The sequence below is a fragment of the Dromiciops gliroides genome, chromosome 2 (assembly GCF_019393635.1).
Source record: "Dromiciops gliroides isolate mDroGli1 chromosome 2, mDroGli1.pri, whole genome shotgun sequence".
In the NCBI taxonomy this organism is placed as follows: Eukaryota; Metazoa; Chordata; class Mammalia; order Microbiotheria; family Microbiotheriidae; genus Dromiciops; species Dromiciops gliroides.
This window is the reverse complement of record NC_057862.1, coordinates 479,009,674-479,030,983: the sequence shown is the minus strand read 5'-3', so window position 1 is coordinate 479,030,983 and position 21,310 is coordinate 479,009,674. Positions and strand designations below refer to the sequence as shown.

Below are 21,310 nucleotides of genomic sequence, written 5' to 3'. Positions count from 1 at the left end.
CAAACTAGTGCTTAGTGATCATTGCTCCCTTTTCTAAAGACATAAATTATTCCTTCAATAATCAATTCTGCAAATTTGATAGTAATCAAAATCAAATCCATCAGACTATCGTTATGGACTCCATTCTCTTGTTGTGTTCAGACAATCAAGGCAATATTTTGTCATCTCCAACCCCTTGGTATTCCTTCAATTCTCCATGATTTTTCAAAGATCAAAGACAATGATACAACAGTCCTATCTGTCAGTTCCTTCCTGAGTATGGGGAACTGAATGCAGCAAGAGCAGATCAGTAGCGCTCTCTTACTATCTTCCTTTATGTCTTGGGTTTCTGCTTCATGATGGTGATTTTTGTTATATCCTTCCCTGACTGAAAAGTATTCTCATACATCAGAGATTCTTTCAGCTTTGGTATTTTCACCTCATTAGTACTCTCAATTTCCTCTGTTCCTCTGATTGGAGGGCTAAAGGACAAAGCAAAACAAAAACAAAAACAGAAAACAAAACCTCTTCCCAAAGCTTCCCTTTAAAGAGGGTCCCAAAGGCCAGTCATCTCTTCGACTCCTTCCAGCCATTCTGCTAGGTTTTAATTCTACCATCATCATGCCATCAAATTGGGTACTCTCTGTCCCTCCCCCAAACACATACACACATGAGCTTTCCATCTTTCTTCTGTGTGTTTTCTTCCTTTAACAGATTATAAGCTCCTTGACAGCAAGAACTATCATTTTTTTATTTGTATACCAAGTGTCTGATACACAGTAGGTGTTTAATAGATGTTTATTTTACTGTGTTGCAGAAAACAGAGGTTAAGTGTTTGTAGTTCTACCATCTCACAATCATTCTTGCTTTTGTCTTTCTCTTGTCCCTAATGTAGCTAAAAAACTCATTTTGTGCCTACCATACATTACTAACCTCAGTTCACTGTGAGCTTTCCAGTTCTTCTCAGACAAAAATGACTCAGCAATACATCTATCTGAGAGACCTGCTGCGAGTCTCAAACAAGAGGCTATATAAAGCCCAATCTTAGAGCCTATGTCAGACTATACTTAACATTTCAGGCATGGTTTGACATTTCTATGTAATGAAATCTCTTTGAGGACAAGAACTGTTTCATCTTTGTCTTTGCATTCCCATCACCTTATGCATAGTGGAATTTTAATTTTATTGAATTCATTTTCCTCTGCTCTGTGACAAGTTATAAGAAGGGATCTGATCCTAACAAGAGAAAGCTGGAAGAATTATTTCTTGAGTTTCTTCCCTCTCTCCTTGCCCCCAGCATACACACACACACACACACACACACACACACACACACACAATGTCCTTCTAAGTGGGCTACTTGCTAGCTTCTTGTCTGAGTCAGAGTGAGGTGCAATTTCTCTCCCCAGTGGGTTCTTGACCAAGGCACTTGACATATATTGAGCTTGATTCATAGAACAGCAAAGCCCTGGATGCTTGTTCTCTATAGCTCTTTTATTCTCTTCTTGATTTTGCCCATGGGTGCTGTATTTGAAATCACAGGATGTGTGTTCAAATTCCATTAATAATGCTGACCTCTATGACTCAGTTCCTCACTTATAAACTGGGAGTGTTGGACTAGATGACTCAAAATTATATATATTTTTTAAAAGATAATGCTCAGACATCTAGAATAAACCTCAGGGCTCTCTTTTATTAACTTTACTTATGCTTGGTGACCACTCTGAGCTCTGCTTTAAAGTTTCTTACAAAATGTGTGAATTTTTGGGATAGGATACACGAAGACTTTTGTAAGGCACTGCCCCAGCAGCCATTGTTATCTGTCATTTCTCTTATTTTAAATTGGTCCTCTTACTTAATACCTTATTTATCCAGTCTTCCTCACAATCTGTGTGTCTCCTAAGTATTTTATCTGAGAGATTGTTTCTTCACAAGCTAATTTCATCCTTTTTTCCTTACACGAAAGCTATTTTCAGCCTCTTTCAGCAACCAAACTGTTCACATTCCCAAGGGAGCAGTACCTTATACTTTGATTTAACTATGCTTCAGTATAAAGGAAGTCAACTCACTTTTTTAAAATACAAAAAAAGCAAAAATTTTCATAGTAAAGTGAAGAAGAGTTGCCTCTGTCCACAATACTAGGACAAAATACTTCAATGGGCAGTTTTTATTTTACCTCACTCAGTAAAAGGTTAATGGAGCCCCAAACCCACAACATTATAATCTAGATAAATTTACCTTCTGCTTCTTCAGCTTCCCCTCTCTGGCCTTTTAGCTCCTTCCTCTACTTCATAACCCTGTGCCCTCATTCATTCATTTGAAGCCCTGTTCATTATTTGTACTGTGCTTAACAATGGTCAATGGACAATGTAACACATGGAGATATTTGAAATGGGGCCATAATACATACCCTCCAAAAATAAAGAGGTGTGGGGAAAGGGAACAGTGGTAGACCATGAGCCCTCCTCGGGGTGATGGCAATGAGATGGTAGATTATTACAAAAGATAAAATTAGAAGTAGTAGTAGGAAGGATTGAGAAGGCACATGTAACATTTCTCTGCTCTCTGTCAGTTCATCTCTATCAGGGAAAGGAGTGACTAGACGCAGTTTTCTGCCTCTCTCCCCCTCATCTCTCTGTGGCTTCCTGACAAATTCTTTGAAACTTAAATTTCTTTGGCATTAGGTTTGGCTGGGAGGCTATGAATTTTTACAGCCTCAGCAGGAACTGCCATCTCTATCCCTGGAGGGAAAAACCAAAACATATGAAATCACAGCAATGAAGTAAATATTTTGGTATTAGGGAATTTGATCAGTGATGCAAACTATCAGCATATAGGATGCTTACTTATGTTGATAATGATGCAAAACACAATAAAATACATTTTGGAAAAGGATAGTTGTGACTTCTGTATTTCTACCTGCTTCATCTTTTTTAATATAATTATGGATTGAACCTGTGGTTTCTTAAGTATAGAGAACTCTGAGGTAAATGAAGACACTCTCTTTATCCAAGCAGGTCAGCATCTCCTCTACCATTTATGGTCTTTAAGAGCTGGCTACATCACTGAGACATTCAGTGACTTGCCCTAGGTCATACAGCCAAGATGTAAAAGACAGAGAAGAGACTTGAACCCAGATTTCCATCCCCTATGTTGGAAGCCAGATTGCACAATGGATAGAGAACTGAGCCTGGAGTCAGGAAGACCTGAGTTCAAATTAAGCTATAGTTGTATGACCCTGGGCAAGTCATTTGACCTTCTGCCTCAGTTTCCTCAACTGCAAAAAGGGGTTCATAATAGCTCTTAACTCCCAGGGTTGTTGTGAGGATCAAATAAGGTAACATTTATAAAGCACTTGTCTCACTGCCTTGCACAAAGTAGGAACTTGATAAATGTTTATCCCCATCCCTTTCCCCTGCCACATTACCTCTTTTTAAATAAAGAATAATAATCAGAATTCCCAGATCTATATATATAGTCCTAGTCTCCCTCCTAAGCTGCAGGCATATTTCACCAACACTTGCCTATTGCCATCTCAAACTAAACATATCCAAAAGAGAATCTATGATCTTTTCCCTAAAAATGAACCTTCTGCTAAAATACCCTGTTACTGTTGAAGGAACTATGATCCTGTCAGTCATCCAGTTTGGCAATCTCAGAGATCAGCATTTTAACCCAGTGCTTGGCACATAGTAGGTGCTTAATAAATGTTGATTAACGCCTGACTATTGACTATCATCTTCCTTGCTCCTGACTCTCATACACCCCACAAATCCAAGTAGTTGCCAAAATTTGGGGATTTTTTCCTATCTTCACAACAGCTTTTAAATGTGTTTTCCCTCCTCCCCCATTCTATTCCCACAATCCCCACCTTCATCCTAGTTCTCATCCCCTCTCACCTGGACTACTGAAACAGCCTCCTAAATGATCTTCCATTGCCTTAAGTCTTTTATCACTTCAAACCCATCCTCCACAAAGTCACCAAAATGATTTTCCTGAAGTTCAGATCTGACAACATCATCAATCTACTCAGTAATCTAGTAACTCCCTACTACCTCTAGGATCAAATATAAATTCCTCTGGCATTTAATGCTCTTCACAACCTGGCCCCATCCTACCTGCCTTCTTACATATTCCTCAACAGATGCTACAATTAAGCCACACTGAGCTACTTGCTATTGTTCACATACAACACTCCACTTCCTGGTACCATGTCTCTGCACTACCTATCTATCCTCCATGCTTGTAATTCTCTCCTTTTTTATCTTTGTCTCCTACCTTCCCTGAATTCCCATCTTTTCTTTTTGTTAAAATTAGAATTTTATTTTCCAAATTACATGTAAAAACAAATTTTGACATAAATTTTTTAAAACTTTGTGTTTCAACTTCTCTTCCTCCCTCCCCATGCCCCACCCCAAAAGAACTCAAACAATTCAATATAAGTTATACATGAGTAGTCATGCAAAACATCTCCACATTAGCCAGGTTGTGAAAGAAAACAGATAAAAACAAAACTTCAGATTAAGGAACTATCAAAAAAAAAATTATGCTTCAATCTGTTTTCAGATATCATTGGTTCTTTCTGTATAGATGGATTGCAATTTTCATAAGTCCTTCAGAGTTATATTGGATCATTGCATTGCTGAAAATAACCATGTCCTTCACAGCAGATCATCTTAAACTATTGCTGTTATTTTGTATACAATACATTTCACTCTGCTTCAGTTCATGGAGGTCTTTCCAGGGTTTTTCTGATAGCATCCTGTTCACCATAACTTTTATATAATACCTTAAACTTAACAAAGAATTTTCTTCAAAATAGCCCAGCAAAGTAACTGTTTCCCTCTATCCTATTCCCTTCCCATGATATTTGCTCTATTTTCTATCTTCTTTTACCCCATTCCTCCTCAAAAGTGTTTTGCTTTTGACCCCTGCTATGCCCTCCCTTCTTTCACCCTTCTCTCCTTATCCCCTTCCCATCCTACTTTCCTGCAGGGTTAGATAGATTACTCCACCCAATTGTGTGTTTATATTATTCCCTCCTTCAGCCAACTCTGATGAGATTAAGATATTTGAGCTAATTCTGATGTGTATAAGGCTCATTCACTTCCCCATGCCTCCCCCATCTCTCCCCTGACTTGATACACCCTTTCCTGTTTCTTTCATGTGAGATTTCACCCCATTCTGCCACTCCCCTATCCCCTCCACAAGAGTTTTCCTCTCTCGCCTCAATTTTACCCCAAAGATGTCATTATGGGACAGCTAGGTGATACAGTGGACAAAGCACCCATCCTGGACCCAGGAGGACCCAAGCCCAAATTCAGCTTCAGACACAAGACACTCATTAACCCCAACTGCCCCCCGAAAAAAAGAGAAACAAAAAAATAAACGCTTTACAGGTATCATCCCCCTTCATAATCAATTCCTACCTGTGCCCTCTGTCTAAATGTCTTCCTATCATCTGCCCTAATATTCAGAAGACTCTTAAAATTTAGAAATATCTTCCCATGTAGTAATGTGAACAGTTTAACCTTTTAACATCTCTCATGATTTCTTTTTCCTGTTTATCTTTTTATGTTTCTCTAGGGTCTTGCATTTGAAAGTCAAATTTTCTATTCAGTTCAGGCCTTTCATTATGAATACCTGAAAGTCCTCTTTTTCATTGAAGTCCCATTTTTTCCCCTGAAAGATTACAATAAGTTTTGCTGGGTAGTTGATTTTGGTTGTAAACCCACTTTCTTTGTCCTCTGGAATATCATATTCCATGCCCTATGATCCTTTAATGTAGAAGCTGTTAGATCCTGTGCTATCCTTACTGTGGCACCACAGTATTTGAATTGCTTCTTTCTGGCTGCTTACAGTATTTTCTCCTTGACCTGAGAGCTCTGGAATTTGGCCATAATATTCCTGGTAGTTTTCCTTTTGGGATCTCTTTCAGGGGGTGATCAGTGGATTCTTTCAATTTCTATTCTACCTTCTGCTTCTAGAATATCAAGGAAATTTTCCCTGACAATTTCTTGGAAGATGATGTCTAAACTCTTTCCTTGATCACAGTTTTCAGGTAATCCAATAATTTTCAAATTATCTCTCCTGGATCTATTTTCTAGGTCAGCAGTTTTTCCAAGAAGATATTTCATATTGCCCTCTATTTTTTTATTCATTTGGATTTGCTTTATTGTGTTTTGGTTTCTCATAAAGTTACTAGCTTCCATTTGTTCCGTCCTAATTCTTAGGCAATTATTTTCATCAGAGAGCTTTTCTATTTGGATTTTCAAGTTGTTGACTTTTTTCTCATGTCTTTCCTGTATCACCCTCACTTCTCTTTCCATTTTTTTCTACCTCTCTGACTTTATCTTCAAAGTCCTTTTTGAGCAACTCTATGGCCTGAGACCAATTCATATTTTTCTTAGAAGCTTTAGATGTAGGGTCCCTGATGTTTCTGTCCTCTTCTGAGGATGCACTTCAGTATTCCTTGTCACTAAAGAAGCTTTCCATGGTTCACAATTTTCTCTGCCTGCTCATCTTGCCTGTCTTTCACTTGACTTTTAACTCCTTCTTAGTGTGGGTTCCTGCTTCCAAGATATACTTTCCCAGGCTTCAGGGGGTCCCAGGTGTTGATTTAATAAGGGGCAGTTTCTTCACTTACCTTTCTCTGGTCTATATATAACCCCAGGCCAACTTGCCAATCAACTAGGCAGCAATATGTGCTGTGGTTGCTAGCTCTGACAAGCTCGTACCCCTCCCCCACCTGGACCACCACCGCTCAAGGTTTCTTCTTGGTTCCCCACTGGGGTAGGATATCCAAATCCCCCTTTAGTTCCTGCATACACCCCCATAGACTACCCTCTGGCCAGCCATTCAGTATTCTCACCAGACTGTGAGCTTGGTTCCAGAAGACACCAGCACTGCAGCTGATTCAGAGGCTTGGGGGTAAGTTTCTCTGGTGCAGCCTGCCTAGGACTGTATCTGTGTTAGCCAATTGTGGGACTGGACTCCACTCCCATCCTGGCTCCCCCTTCTGCTGAACTTCCAAGGTGTCTTCAGCTGGAAAATAATCTCAGCCATATTTTTGTGGGTTCTGCTGCTCCAGGAGTTGTTTTCTGGCTGTGTTTGGAGTTTTGGGGGAGATTAATTGTGTCAGGAAGTCTGAGTGGATACTGCCTTTCTTCTGCCATCTTCTAGTTCCCATCTTTTCAAGAAACCTTTCCCAATTTACCTTTAGGGTAGTGCTTTATGCTCTAAGTTGATTGTCATACACACACAGGAGAGATAAGATACATTAACACATCTAAAATGTAAATAAGATATAAATACATATATAATGTATGAGAGGGAAAGAGAGAGAGGGAGTCTGTATATAGTTGTTTTCATGCTGTCTCCCCATTAGACTGTGAGCCCTTTGAGGTCAAGGACTGTCTTTTGTCTTTCTTTGTATCGTCAGCACTTAGCAAGATGCCTGGCATTTAGCAAGTGCTAAGAAATGTTCCTTGACTTGACTCTCTATCTTGAACTTCAAACACCATCAATCCAACTGACTTGCCACATGCCCTGTCCTGCCTTTTACGAGTTTTATCACCACGCAAATCCCCTGCCCCTACTTGGTAAACTTTAGATCATCTAATTCCAGGTTAGTCAGATTGCTCAAAAAAAAAAAAACAGCATGAGAGTAAGTATTTCATTTGGTAGACTCTCAATGCCACTTAAATGTCTATGGTTCTATTACTCTAGTCAGCAAGCACACAATATAATTATTCAATGGGGCAAATCTGACTTTAGAGTCAGCCTATATAAAATACCCTCAATTTAAATTTCATTTGGAAAAGACTATGTGCACCAATATATTTTGTTCAGCCACTGTGTTAAGATATCTCATTGCGGGCAGCTAGATGGCGCAGTGGATAAAGCACTGGCCTTGGATTCAGGAGGACCTGAGTTGAAATCCAGCCTCAGACACTTGACACTTAACTAGCTGTGTGACCCTGGGCAAGTCACTTAACCCTCACTGCCCTGCGAAAAAGAAAAAAAAAATTACAAGAAGATATCTCATTGCTATAACCTTCCATAGAGCAAGTGATCATGGTCAGCAAATGTCAATGGACAGTTACCTGATCTGTAAAGCAAAAACAGCAGTATTAATAATGCAGATACGAGCCTGAAAAAGCATTTTTCCTGTACAAGCACATATGTGCATTTGCATTTATATCTATCTAGAGGCATCACAGAAGCTTATTCCCAAATCTCATCTTTCACCTCTGATTGTTACCACCTCTGGATTGAGTCAATTCCCTGTAACAAGGAAGACTCTGACTTGGCCTTAATGCTGAATTAAACCCAACCTTGTGCTACTACTCCTGAGACTAGTGCAAATAGGCATTCTAATAACCATGAGGACTCTAGTCTGGATGATTCTGAACTCTGACCAGCTCTGCCATCTGCGGGGACCCATACTCATATACAATTCAACATGTGATACCGTCCATGTTTTCTAAAGTAAAGAAGGTCAAGGCTTGCCATTCATTTGTGATATGACACATCCAAACCCCAGGGTCTTGAATAATAACAACCTTTTTCACTTTCTAAAAGGGAAAAAATAAACATGGTGTTTCTACTAGCTTACACCCCCATTCCATGGGGTCCAAAGAACTTTGTGTTCTCTCTTTCAGCCCTCAGTCTCCTATTTCTTATCCCATAATATTCTTAAAAAAATAAAAAAACTAGCATATGAAGAGATTAAGGGTGACATTTTTTAAAGAAGATGAACATAAAAGTCAGAAATTCAATTTAGGCTTTCTCTTTTCTTCAGGCACATAGATCTCAAAAAGTACTTTGATCGGGGCAGCTAGGTGGCACAGTGGATAGAGCACCGGCCCTGGAGTCAGGAGTACCTGAGTTCAAATCTGGCCTCAGACACTTAACATTTACTAGCTGTGTAACCCTGGGCAAGTCACTTAACCCCAATTGCCTCACTAAAAAAAAAAAGTACTTTGATCTACTTACCTCCCCCCCCCCCAAAAAAAAAGACCAAAGATTTCAATTCTGGTCACTTATTTTGGACACATATTTTTCCTTTTTCCTTTTGAAAAATTCTTTTATGGAACACTGTTCAGTTTTGCTTGATGGCTTCTCCATTCTATTTCAGAGAATCTGATCAAAAGAAAATAAAGATGTGGGGTGGGGGTAGGAGTGAGGTGAGAATAAAAGATATTTTCTGAGCAAAGGTAAGGGCCTTTCTAATAGGAATCAAGGAGTCCCCACTCCACAAGTCAAGCTGTCCATTCATGCCCCATGAAACAAATTACTTGAGGCCACCTCAGGAAGCTCATTTGTTTCCAATTTATTTGTGGCCTCCGTAACGTGTTGCTGAAATCGCAAAAGAATAAAAGATTTCTTGTGTATATTGGTTCCTATCAACCTGCAGTCAGGGAAACAGAAGGGCCATTTCAGCATCCGACATCCAACAAGAAGGCAATTATTCACCACGAGCAAAAAAGGCGATCTGTAGCTGTACTGCCAAGAAATTACATATTCCAAAGGATTCAAACCACCCTCTTCAAATTTTAGCATTCCATGGCATAAAAATAAACCCAAGGAGAAATAAAAGTCAAGCTTGCCACCTACTGCCCAATGGCATAATCGTAAATGTTAGAATTTTATTCACAGTTTCATACTATGACCCTTTTAAGTACCAGAAAATGTGTGTGTGTATACACACACACATATGTGCATATAAATACATATATACATATTCTAGTACATATACTTTCCACCATGACTATTCATTTTATAAGATCTCTGTCTCCCAAAGTTTTAGCAGAACAGCATGTCAAACTATATCAAAACCAATTATAACCAACATGCCTCTTTTAAATAAAAAGAAATGTTCTAAAACTACTACAAATGGAATGTGCATGATAAATATCTGGCCAATGGCAGTAGTAATATTTATTACAGCATCTAGGCTAGGGAGAAATTCCTTTTTAAATGCGCCAGTGGTGTCATGTGTCCTCAAAATCAGTTGTCATTCTAGATGATAGGGATTAATAAATCTACTTCCTGACAGGTGCAGATTTTTCATATCCAAATATTAATAGATTCAGTGAAGTTTATATAAAATCCATCACAGCAGAGCTTCCCAACTTTCTAAAGATAGACATCTCTATCTTTTTAAAGCAGTATTTTAAAGTCAACTGAAAAATGTTGCACCAATTTCACCATCATATGACTCTAAATTGCTGGCCTTGCTTTAAACAATTTTACATATGTTCAATATAGGCTCAGTATCAAATTTATTCCATGTTTAGTCTTCTGTGTGTGTATTTTTGTTTTAATTTGTTCCAAGACAATATAAAAATAGGGTAGTTGGCATAAATTGCAATAACTCTGAATTTATTTTCCAAGTAAGGATATGCATTGTTATCCTTTATTTTGCCTCTTACTAGTACCACACTGCATATAGAGGCTGGAGGGGATAGATGTATACTTCAATAAATTTTTCAGGAAAAGACTTCAGAATTACTTTTAAAATCACTCATACATACGAATTCAAACCAAAATATTTTACTATGATAATTTTTTTCTCTATCCTTTTTTGGGGGTGAGGTGTGGGAGGAGGGAGTGTGAAAACCAAGAATCCTGTCACTTCCTCAGTATAAGAAGTCCCAGTGTGACAGATCCCTCTACCAGTGAAGATTGGTGACATCTGTAACTTAATTTGAGAGATGTTTGTGACACCAAGTGGTGAAGTGATATGCCCCTATAGCCATAAAGGTAGTATATGTCAGAGATAGGACCCATATATAGGTCTTCCTGAATCCAAGGTCAGTTCTTCATTTACTACACTAGGCTTCCTTTCACCTTCTAATTGGAGATGCATTTCTTTGTGAGTACATATAGATGAAATAGTTTAGGTGCATCATATCTGTCAACATTTAATGGAATAGGTTTGCAAAGCTAATTCTATAAAGCCTAATCATTATTCTCTAGGCTAGTAGTTCTCAAAGTGTTGTCCAGGGACACCTGGGAGCCCAAAGCTATTTTAGGACATGCTTAAGGTAAAAAACTTATTTTCATAATAATACCAAAATGTCCTAATTTTTAATATGGTAACTATCAACAGATATAACCCATATAAACAAAGGGTCCTCAATAAGTTTGGGGTTTTTTCTTGTTTCTGGGGGACGGTGGGGGGGATTGGGTGGCGTGGTGTGTTGTGGTTTTTTTTTTTAGTTTGTTTGCAGGGCAGTGAGGGTTAAGTCACCTGCCCAGGGTCACACAGCTGGTACGTGTCAATTGTCTGAGACTGGATTTGAACTCATGTCTTCCTGAATCCAAGGCCAGTGCTTTATCCACTGTGCCACCTAGCTGCCCCCTCAATAAGTTTTTTTTTGTTTTGTTTTGGTTTTTGGTTTTTTTGCAGGGCAATGGGGGTTAAGTGACTTGCCCAGTGTCACACAGCTAGTAAGTGTCAAGTGTCTGAGGCCGGATTTTAACTCAGGTCCTCCTGAATCCAGGGCCGGCGCTCTATCCACTGCGCCACCTAGCTGCCCCCTCAATAAGTTTTAAGAATGCAAACAGGTCCTAAAACCAAAAAGTTTGAGAACCACTGCCTAAGGCATTATGCCTACAATTTGGATTACTGCCATTAGAAAAACAATAATTGTTAATATTTTTTCTCTCTTGTCTTCCCTCCACCTAGCTAAATTCCACAATTCCTTCAAGGCTCAGCTTAAACTTTACCAAATTACCTTCCTCATTAAGTCTTTCTAATATTCTCCTGGCCACATAAATCAGGGATTAATTCTGTCTTGTATTTTGTGGTGTAGCAGACAAAGTCCATAGGAGTAGGAGCTGGTTCAAGGTTAGAGAAAGAATTTTTGTTGTTAAATTTTTCAGCCATTTCTGATTCTTCATGATCCTACTTGGGGTATTCATGGCAAAGATACTGGAGTAGTTTGCCATTTCCTTCAACTCCAGCTCATTTTACAGATGAGGAAACTGAGGCAAACAGAGTTCAGTGACTTGCCCAGGGTTACACTGCTAAGTATCTGATACCAGATTTGACATAAGGTCTACCTGACTCCAGGCCTGGTGCTCTAACCACTGCACCACTTAGCTGCCCTAGATATACACTAGAAAAGGAATTATAACTGTATAAATTAATAACAAGTTCTAGAATCTCTTCTTCCACGTAAATTCTCAAAATGATTGACAGTCACATGGCAAGCTAATAGAATATAATCATATGAAGTTTTTACAAGACTATGAGCTTGCTCTTATCTATAAATTGGAATTTTAAACAACCTCAATTATTTAAGGGGACAATGTTGCACTGTGGATAAAGCACAAAATGTGGAGCCAGGAACAGCCAACCTCAACTGCTGCCTCAGACACTCACTAGGTATGTAACCGGGAGCAGATCATTTTGCTACTCTCAGGACTGGTTTCCTCTTCTGGAAAGGGAGTTTAGTAAGAGTCCCTTATCTCACAAGATTGTTGTGAGGATCAAATGAGGTAATATAGGCAAGATTTTTTTGAAAAGCTTTATAAATGTGAGCTCTCTTTTTTTTTAAGGTGGGCTAAACAATGTCTTTCTTGTTTTCTTTCTTTGTTTATTTAATTATTTATTTGTTAGAAGTAATTAAAACATTTTTATTTAAAGTTTTACTTCTAAATTATATCCTTCCCTCCTCCCTGAGGCAGTAGGCAATCAGATTGCAGGCTATTTATGTACAATTAGTGGGCTAAACAATTTCAGTAGTTATTAATAATGCACTGTTAGAATTGGCCTTTGAATATAAAGGGGTCTCCTTTTGAGATTTTCTAAATGTGTATAAGTTAATTATGTGATAATTAGAAATCAGAAATCAAATCACTAACATATATAGACTGTATTAGTTAACTGAGCTTATCATACTGCTGCACAATAAACTTTCCAATACATTTTTTCAAAGATATTAAGAACTCAAAATTATCTGAAATACACATGATGAAATTAAGAAATTTTGTCTCATATTTAAATTAGTGCCATAAAACTCATACAGAAAAATATAATAGCTGTGATAACAACTTCAATTCATATAATACTTTGGAGCTTACAAAGCACTTTCCTCACAATAATCCCCATAGATGGCATAAGTATTATTATGCCCAGGTTAAAGCCAAGGAAACTGAGACTTTGAGCATTTGAGTGACTTGCCCATTTTTTTTTGGTGTGTCAGAATGAAACCCTCATTTTCTGATTCCAAGTCAAGTGCTCTTTCAACCACTAGGGGTATTTCAAGTTCCATTTTTTACCTTGTGTTTTATTTATAGCTTGTTGAAAAAATTTATCAGCTCTCGTTTTTAATGTCACCTTTCAAAATCTTGAAGTATTGTTCAATTTAAGAAGCAATGTCCCCTTTTTAAAAAATCCAATTTTAAAAATAAGTCTGTCTTTGCTCCTTCTAAAGACAATTAAAGATGTAAATCTATAAAATTCATAGGAAAGAGAAGAAAAAAAGAGAAAGAGGGAAAAGTATTTCATGTGGGGGGAAATAAAGGGTGGGAAATCACCATTATTTTTTGTCCCTAGAATAAAAGGTAGGAAGCAGAGGGAGTTTCCTTTCGAATTTCTTTTCTCAAAATAACCTACATCTAAATATTCTCAAAATGTCTGTATCATCTTCCTGTTTGAGTTAGAAACATCCTTTATAAAAATGTAATTAGGAAGGATTCAATGTTGGGTAATGAGACTTGGTACAGATTTAGAAAGTGTGATGCTTTCTTTTCAATGCTGTCCATCAAGTTTGTAAATACCAGCATTTGGCAAAATACCAACATGAAGGAAATAAATAAGCTGAGCTCCTTGGAAAGAAATAATAATGATGAAAATATCAACACAGAACAAAAATAAGGACATTTCTAAATCCTGCATCTGTGGGAGATTGGATGGTTGGTAAAAATATCCAAGGAAATGAAACATTCAACACCAGTAACTTGTTCTAATAAAGTACCTGCCCTGGTTTTTTTGTGGTTGCTGTTGTTTTTAGGACAGAGGAAGAGTGATGATTAAATTAAAGCAGGCTTCAGCTTGCTTGATAAGGAACTCAGTCAATTACTAGTGACTGATTTTGAGATCTTGTGCATTAACTTTAAGTAAAAATATGAAGAACATCAATATTTTAGACCTTTAAGTATTTTTTATTTAGGTTCTAAACTTCAATGTTAACTTAGGCTGCAAGTTTCACCCTCATTTTGGTGAGTGATAAGAGTCAAAAACATATCAGAAATCTAGTAGAAAAAATACAGTCGCTCAGTCAATTCACATGTAAAATGTGCCTATTATTTGTCAGTCACTACACTAGAGACTGGTACATGGCTCTGGGTCAAAAACCTGGCTTCTCATTCCAGCTCTGCCACAAAGTCTTTGTTTGACCTTAGACAAATCACCTCTCCCCTTTGGGCCTCATTTTTCTTATATGTAAAATGAGAGAAATGGATCAAAGGACCTCTCAGATCCTTTCTAGCTGTAATACTCTCTGATTTTGACTTTACTAACTACAAATTCAAAAGGTCTTCTTTAGTGATTATTTTTAAGATGTTTTGCTATTTCATTATTGATAAACATTTCATTTTGTCTTTGTAGGCCCAGTACCTACCACAATGTCTTGTACATAGTAGGCATTAAATAAATTCCTATTGCATTGGACTAGATGGCTATTATTTCCAAATAATGAGTAAATTCAAAAGGTTAAGCCATACCTACATTTTAGAAGTGATGGAAGTTTCATTCCTAACAAGAAGAAAAAGACTTGACAGAATTTTTGTATGTCTGACAATATGCTTTCTATGAGTATAATTAACATCACATTTTAGTAATTTGCTAAGCAATCAAAGAATCACAGTCTTGCATTGTAATCCTTTAAGTGCTTAATAAATGCTAAGTGAACTGACTCTATCTACACCTTCATTAACATGGGTATTCTATCAACTGGTATTGAAGGCAACCCTCTTTATTCTGGGTGATTTGCATCCTTATCTTTCCATAAATCCTCCACAAAGGATTCTTCCAATGTTTACTTGAGTCTTTGGTTCCTTAACATCTCTGAGGTAAACAATGAAGCATTTGGGCTGTCTGTATCTGTCAATAGGTATTGCCTTGAAAGAGAATAATTACAAAAACAACTGAAATGTATAGAAAAGGTTTTAAAGTAAAGCATTTTATTTACATTATTTCACTTATGCCATATAACCACCCCTACAAGTTAAGTACTGTGTATTATAATCTCCATTTCACTGGTGTGGAAATTGAGGCTCAGAAAAGTTAAATGACTCACGCTATTGGACACACATGTATCAGAGGCAGGACTTAAATTCATTTCCTCCTAATTCCAATTCCAGCACTTTATCCACTACACCACAGGACATCAGTTGCATCAATACAAGGCAGATTCATGGGTAATATTCCCTTTATCTGCCTTGCAAATATTAAGCACTCAATATGAGAGACACAGACTGGACATGTAATGGAACATCAAAGGAATATATTGTTAAGGCTAAAATTCTAGCTAAACTATCTAAAATCTAATGAGTGGTCGCCAATAAATTATAAGCTTTAACAAAAGTTAGACTTTTAAGCATTTATTAAGGAGAATAAGAATTTGGTGAAGAGAAAGAGAAAGGCCTAGATTCCTATCTATTAAAGGGAGAGAGCATTCCTAGCTCCGCTCTCCGCCAGAGTCCACAGGAAAGAGAGCAAGTCAGAGAGCCAGGCTCCCCCTTCTTCCTCCCACTAGCAAATGTCACTTCCTGACCCCAAAGAAAAGACGCATGGTCTTGCCCTCAGAGACCTTCACCTCATGTTGGAGCTTTTCTACAGTAAGTTTCCAGCAGGTGGCATCATTCCAATCATTACAATATACTTGTCCTGTATATCTGAATTCTTCTAATCATAATTACATTTGATTCCACTTTGCAAATGTTCATCTAATACTCAATTGATAGACAATCTGTGATAGTTTGCCCAGATGTTAAATGACTCCAGTGCTTTTTAATTTCTTTGTTTTAACCACAGACAAGGGAGTACAGAAGAGCTACTTAGTCCTTAAAATGCTTCAAGGCTATTGTTTCTGATGTCAACATTTAGTTTAAACTTTGGACAAACCTAATTAAATGCTTACTGACAAATATAATAACACAATAATGATTTATTTTTCTTTTCAAAGGTACCTTGAGTTCAATTTAATTCAACTGGGTATTTAATACCATACCAATATTTACTGGGTATCTAATACCGAAAAGACTCTAGTTATAAAGTGGCACCAAAGCAAGTACTGGATGTTTATGACAGTACAGCTGGGTCCCAATTAGTGTGAATAACATATCCCCCAAAAGTGATCCCATGGATTTGAATCTACACTATTCAGTTATAAGTATATAAAACATAGTAATTGGTTCTATCTAAATGAAAATATACAGTGTGAATACAAATAATGTGACCTCTTCAGGGGTTTCATCATCCACACTAATTGGGACCTAGCTATAATAAATAGCAACAATGACATATTTATATTATTCTTTATGATTAAAAAACACTTTCTATGCATTACCTCCCTTGATTCCCATCTTAAAGATCAGTCATCTGAAATCAATAATCAACATAAAAGTGGGTAGAAAACTGAGAGGCATGAAGACCTAGTTCAATTCCCACCTCTGTGGTTAACCCTTAGCAAGTACCTTATTCTCCCAGTGCTTTCGGGTATCTCTCTAAGACTATAAGTTGCAGAACAGGTATAAGTGTGCATAGGTGAGGGAGTTTCCTTACTGCAGATTCCCTATACCAAAAAAATTATAGGCCATGATCTCCACCAAGAACAAACAAACAAAAAACCCTGAGATTTAGAGCAATTTAAGTCATATCCAACTTAACCAAAAGCAAAAGTTTAAGCAAATACTCAAACTCCAAGACTAGTATTCTTTCTATCATATTATGCTGCCTCTAACTTGGAGGGTTTGAAATAATAACCCTCTGTCTACTTCTCTGCATTCATGTCATCTTCCCCCGACAGAACTTAGGCTCTCTTTGAAGGCAGAGAATCTTCTGTTTTTGTCCTTGTATCACCTAGTATGGAGTCTGACACAGAGCAGGCATTTGATGAACGTCTGTTGATCAACCAACTGTATGATGTTTGCAAGTTTGCAAAGCACTTTATACAACTCATCTCATTTGATCCTCAGCATAGATTTGTGAAATTTAGGCACTTCACACTTTGATATAGCTATTTTAGAAACTAAGAAACTGAGGTTCAGAGAAATTAAATTACTTTAATATGTCCTCACAGTTCTACCATGTGTTGGAAGCAAGAGGCAAAATCCAGAACCCTCTTGACACCATTCCTAGGTCTCTTTCCTCACCCAAGCAAATGACCTAAGACTGAGGTGAAGCTCTGATGCTCAGTAACTGTGGGAAGCCACTTAACCTCCTCTGAGTCTCACTTACCTCTGAGAATTCTTCTTGACCAAGGATTCACTTAGTAATTAATGGTCTTTTTTTAAACAACCCTGATATATTTTTTGCTTCTAACAGCTAAATAATTTTTTCAGGAAGCTTCACTTCCAAATTATTTTTAATTCTTATAATAAGTAAGCACATCATAGCGGAAATTGACTTTGAGGAAGAGCTCCACCATTTATTAGCTGTTTGGTTAAGTTATAAACACTCTTAGTCTCAGTTCTCTGACCTTACCTGTAAAAATGTGAAAAATCAATCATTCAACAAACATTTATTAAAGATCTACTATTACTAGGCACCATGAAGGAGACTGGGAACACAAGGACAAAAATGAAATATCACCTGCCCTCAAGAAATTTGTAGTCAGTATATGCATAAATATATACAAAACAGCTACAAAGTAAATTGAGGTGGGAAGGTGATAGGACAAACAGCTATGAGAATCAGGAAAGACTTCACAGAGAATGGATGGCTTTGCAATTGTAATAACTATTAGTGTTATTATGAGAACCAAATGAAATCATGGACTGAAGAATGATTTATGAAGCTCTACACAAAGGTGAAGTATTATCATGAAGTTGTCTAGTGCTACAAAATCTCAGAGTTGGATGGGGTCCTTGGCAGAGTTCAGTCTACAAGTGAAAAAAGGCCTCCTCTAAAATATAGGCAACAAGGGATCATCTGGCTTTTGCTGGAAGACTTCTAGTGAGGAAGGGAGCTAGAGGAAGGGTGCTATTTCTTCATGTCAGATGCTTCTCAGTGAAGTTTTTATCTATTTGGGCCATTTTTAACAGGTTCTATTTCCTGCATGGTAATACCTGAAAAGTACTGGGGAAGAATTTTAAGCATATGGAACGAGTTTAAATGGTTATGTCCATAAGGAAGAGAAGAACACTTTTGCTCAAGTATTCTGCCCTTACAGACATCACCATGTAAACTAACAAAGTAAGTTAATAGGATCAGAAGCGTACAGCAAAGATAAAGCACGTGGTTTACAAGATATTAAGTAGTTACACTTCCCTCTTTTCCATGGAACTTGATATGCAAAATGGAATGTTAATCAGCCTACTGTGGGATAGCTATGATCATTCATTCCAGAAGGAAACAAAAATGTACACTGTAACCTGAATGTGAAAGATAACATGGTCTGGCATTATATAAAGTATATAAGAAGCTACATGCTTGCTTACTTCATAATTATGTCACTTATTTGCATTGATTCTATCTTCTTAGAATCTTTTGTGTGATATTTATTTTATGTTCATAGCATCCCTGAAAAAGTATATAATGGAGTTGGGGGTGAAGGAGGTGATTTGTACCAGATAAAGTAACTTAATGAGCCTCAATTTGTTTGTGGCCATAGCAAACTACCTTTTTTCTCAAAGAAATAAAATAACTATTTTCCCAAATTTCAGGATGTGATGAGTTGATAAAAACAACAGTTATATAGAATGAAAAAAAAGCACTGGCTATATATGAGCTGTCCTGATAGAGTTGACATCCCTGCACTGAGTAAAACCAAACTTTTTCAAGAAGGATGACTGGAGGAGAAAGAGGCCAGATATAAGAGAAGTTATTGCTCTCCAGAACTGCAAATATCATTCTTGTGAGTTACCTATATCAAATGTCCATAATCAGCCAAGAGGCATTAATGACTGAAGGACGGTTCTATGAGTCCCATTTAAGCAAAAATACTATGATCCTTTGTTTCCCACCTGAAACTTATCAGTGAGAAAGAAGAGATTGCTGGAAAATCTGGACAACCTCATTTCATCACTATAGATATCTGAAAACAGATTTCTACTGGAGGAATTTAATGCATATGTGAGCAGTGATACTGACAGGAGATGAAAACTAGTCATGGCTATATGAATGTAATGAAATACTACTGCACCATCAGAAATGACAAAAGGAATGTGTTTAGAGAAATTATGGAAGACCTGTATGAACTATGAACTGATACAAAGTGAATGGAGTTGAACCAGGAAAATAATTTTTGCAGTAGCAACATACTAAAGTCAAGTAACTTTGATAGACTTTAAAATCTAATCAATGCAATGATCAATTATGATTCCAGAAGACTGATAATGAATTATGCTACCTAACTCCTGATATAGAAACAATGGATTCAACACTCCAAATGACATTTTTCACATAGACAAATTGAGACTGCTTTATTTGCCTATTCATATTTTATAAGAGCTTTTTTTCATTTTTTCTTTTCAAATGAAGGGATGGGATGAAAATGCCTATTAAACTGAAAAATAAAATCAAGCAAAACAAACAAAAAAGAAAGTTTCCATTTTCTCCTGCTTTTGTGATTATTCCAAGAATTAGCTTTATCATCATTAACTCATTCTACCCACTGAACAAGATCTCTAAGACAGACTTAAAATCTAATTAGCAGCATAACAACTCACATTTATATAGCATGTTTTATTAAATCAACGTCTTTCAGTGATACATGAATGACTTATGTCTACTACAATTTAAGGCTCAATTCAAATGTTGTCTTCCACATCTCACCTTCCCTGCTCTGCTACTTCCATTAATAATGCTAATCCCTGAAATAACTTTGTAGTGCTTTGGATTTGGCCATATGTGTATTGTTGTATCCACACCTCCCTGCCCTTCCCCCCTATTCCTCTCCTCCCATCCCTGGTCCCAGTAGAAATTAAGATATTTGAGAGTAGAGAGTATTTCAGTTTGTTTTATGTACCCAGTACCTAGCACAATTTCTTGCACATAATAGGCACTCAATAAATGCTTAATGGATTGAATTTCATTTAAATTAATCACAAGTGACACATATACACTTTTTAAGGAAGTTAGCATCATGAGAAACAGACAAGTTCCATGATTCAGAGACCTACTTGCCAAATGGCATGCTGACCAAGATTTGTAAGCATGGAGGAAGGGGCTACTCAGAATTTATGACAACTGATAGAGTGACAAAGAAATGAACAAAGAAAAAAACCCAACACAGTGACATCTTAAAAAGAGCAGGAATGGGCATTAAGCTCATTCTGCCTGTGTGGCCTTAGGCAAGTCACTTAAACCTCTATACACCTGAGTTTTCTCATCTTATCAATAAAATAAGTATATTGGATTAGATAGCCTTCAAAAATAGCTTCCAGCTCTGTATCTAAGATCCTATTATCTGTAAAATGAGGTTAGAATGGATGACCTCTATGGTCTCTTCCAATTCTAAATTTATAATTCTGTGATCACCAATTAAACCAAGTGTCTTTGTTAGCATACCTTGTGCTCTAAAATGGACATGATCCTTGCTATAGAGTAGATATAAAACAAGCAGAGTGAAATGTTGAGTCTTTTTTTTTTTTTTTGCTCCATTCACCAAAACACTTCAAACTTTTCATAGAATTTATATCTGGTAACTACAAGAAGCAACTTTGGTTGCCCTGAAAGAGCTGAGGCTCTTCAAATGCTGAGGCTATTCAAAGATAATATGTGTGGTGTAAGGCAGAGCTGATGGCATCCTGCCCAATCTAGTATCCATCATTAATGCAAATCAGTACTTTCTCATAGAAGCAATATTAAAAGGGGGCGGGGGGGGGGAGCAGCTAGGTGGCGCAGTGGATAGAGCACCGGCCCTGGATTCAGGAGGACCCGAGTTCAAATCCGGCCTCAGACACTTACTTACTGGCTGTGTGATCCTGGGCAAGTCACTTAACCCCAATTGCCTCACAAAAAAAAAAAAAAAGCACAAGAGAGGAGAACAACTCAATTTTAATGCTAGTTCACAAATATCTTTTTAAAGATAATGTAACTAAAACAGAAGTGAATCCATTTTTAAATGGCCATTTTATGAGATAAATACAA

General features: G+C 37.2%; 1 protein-coding gene across 1 annotated transcript in view; it reads right to left on the bottom strand.

Moving 5' to 3' along the window:
• LTBP1 (latent transforming growth factor beta binding protein 1) overlaps positions 1 to 21,310 on the bottom strand; it is a 481,244-nt gene that overhangs the window by 396,511 nt on the left and 63,423 nt on the right.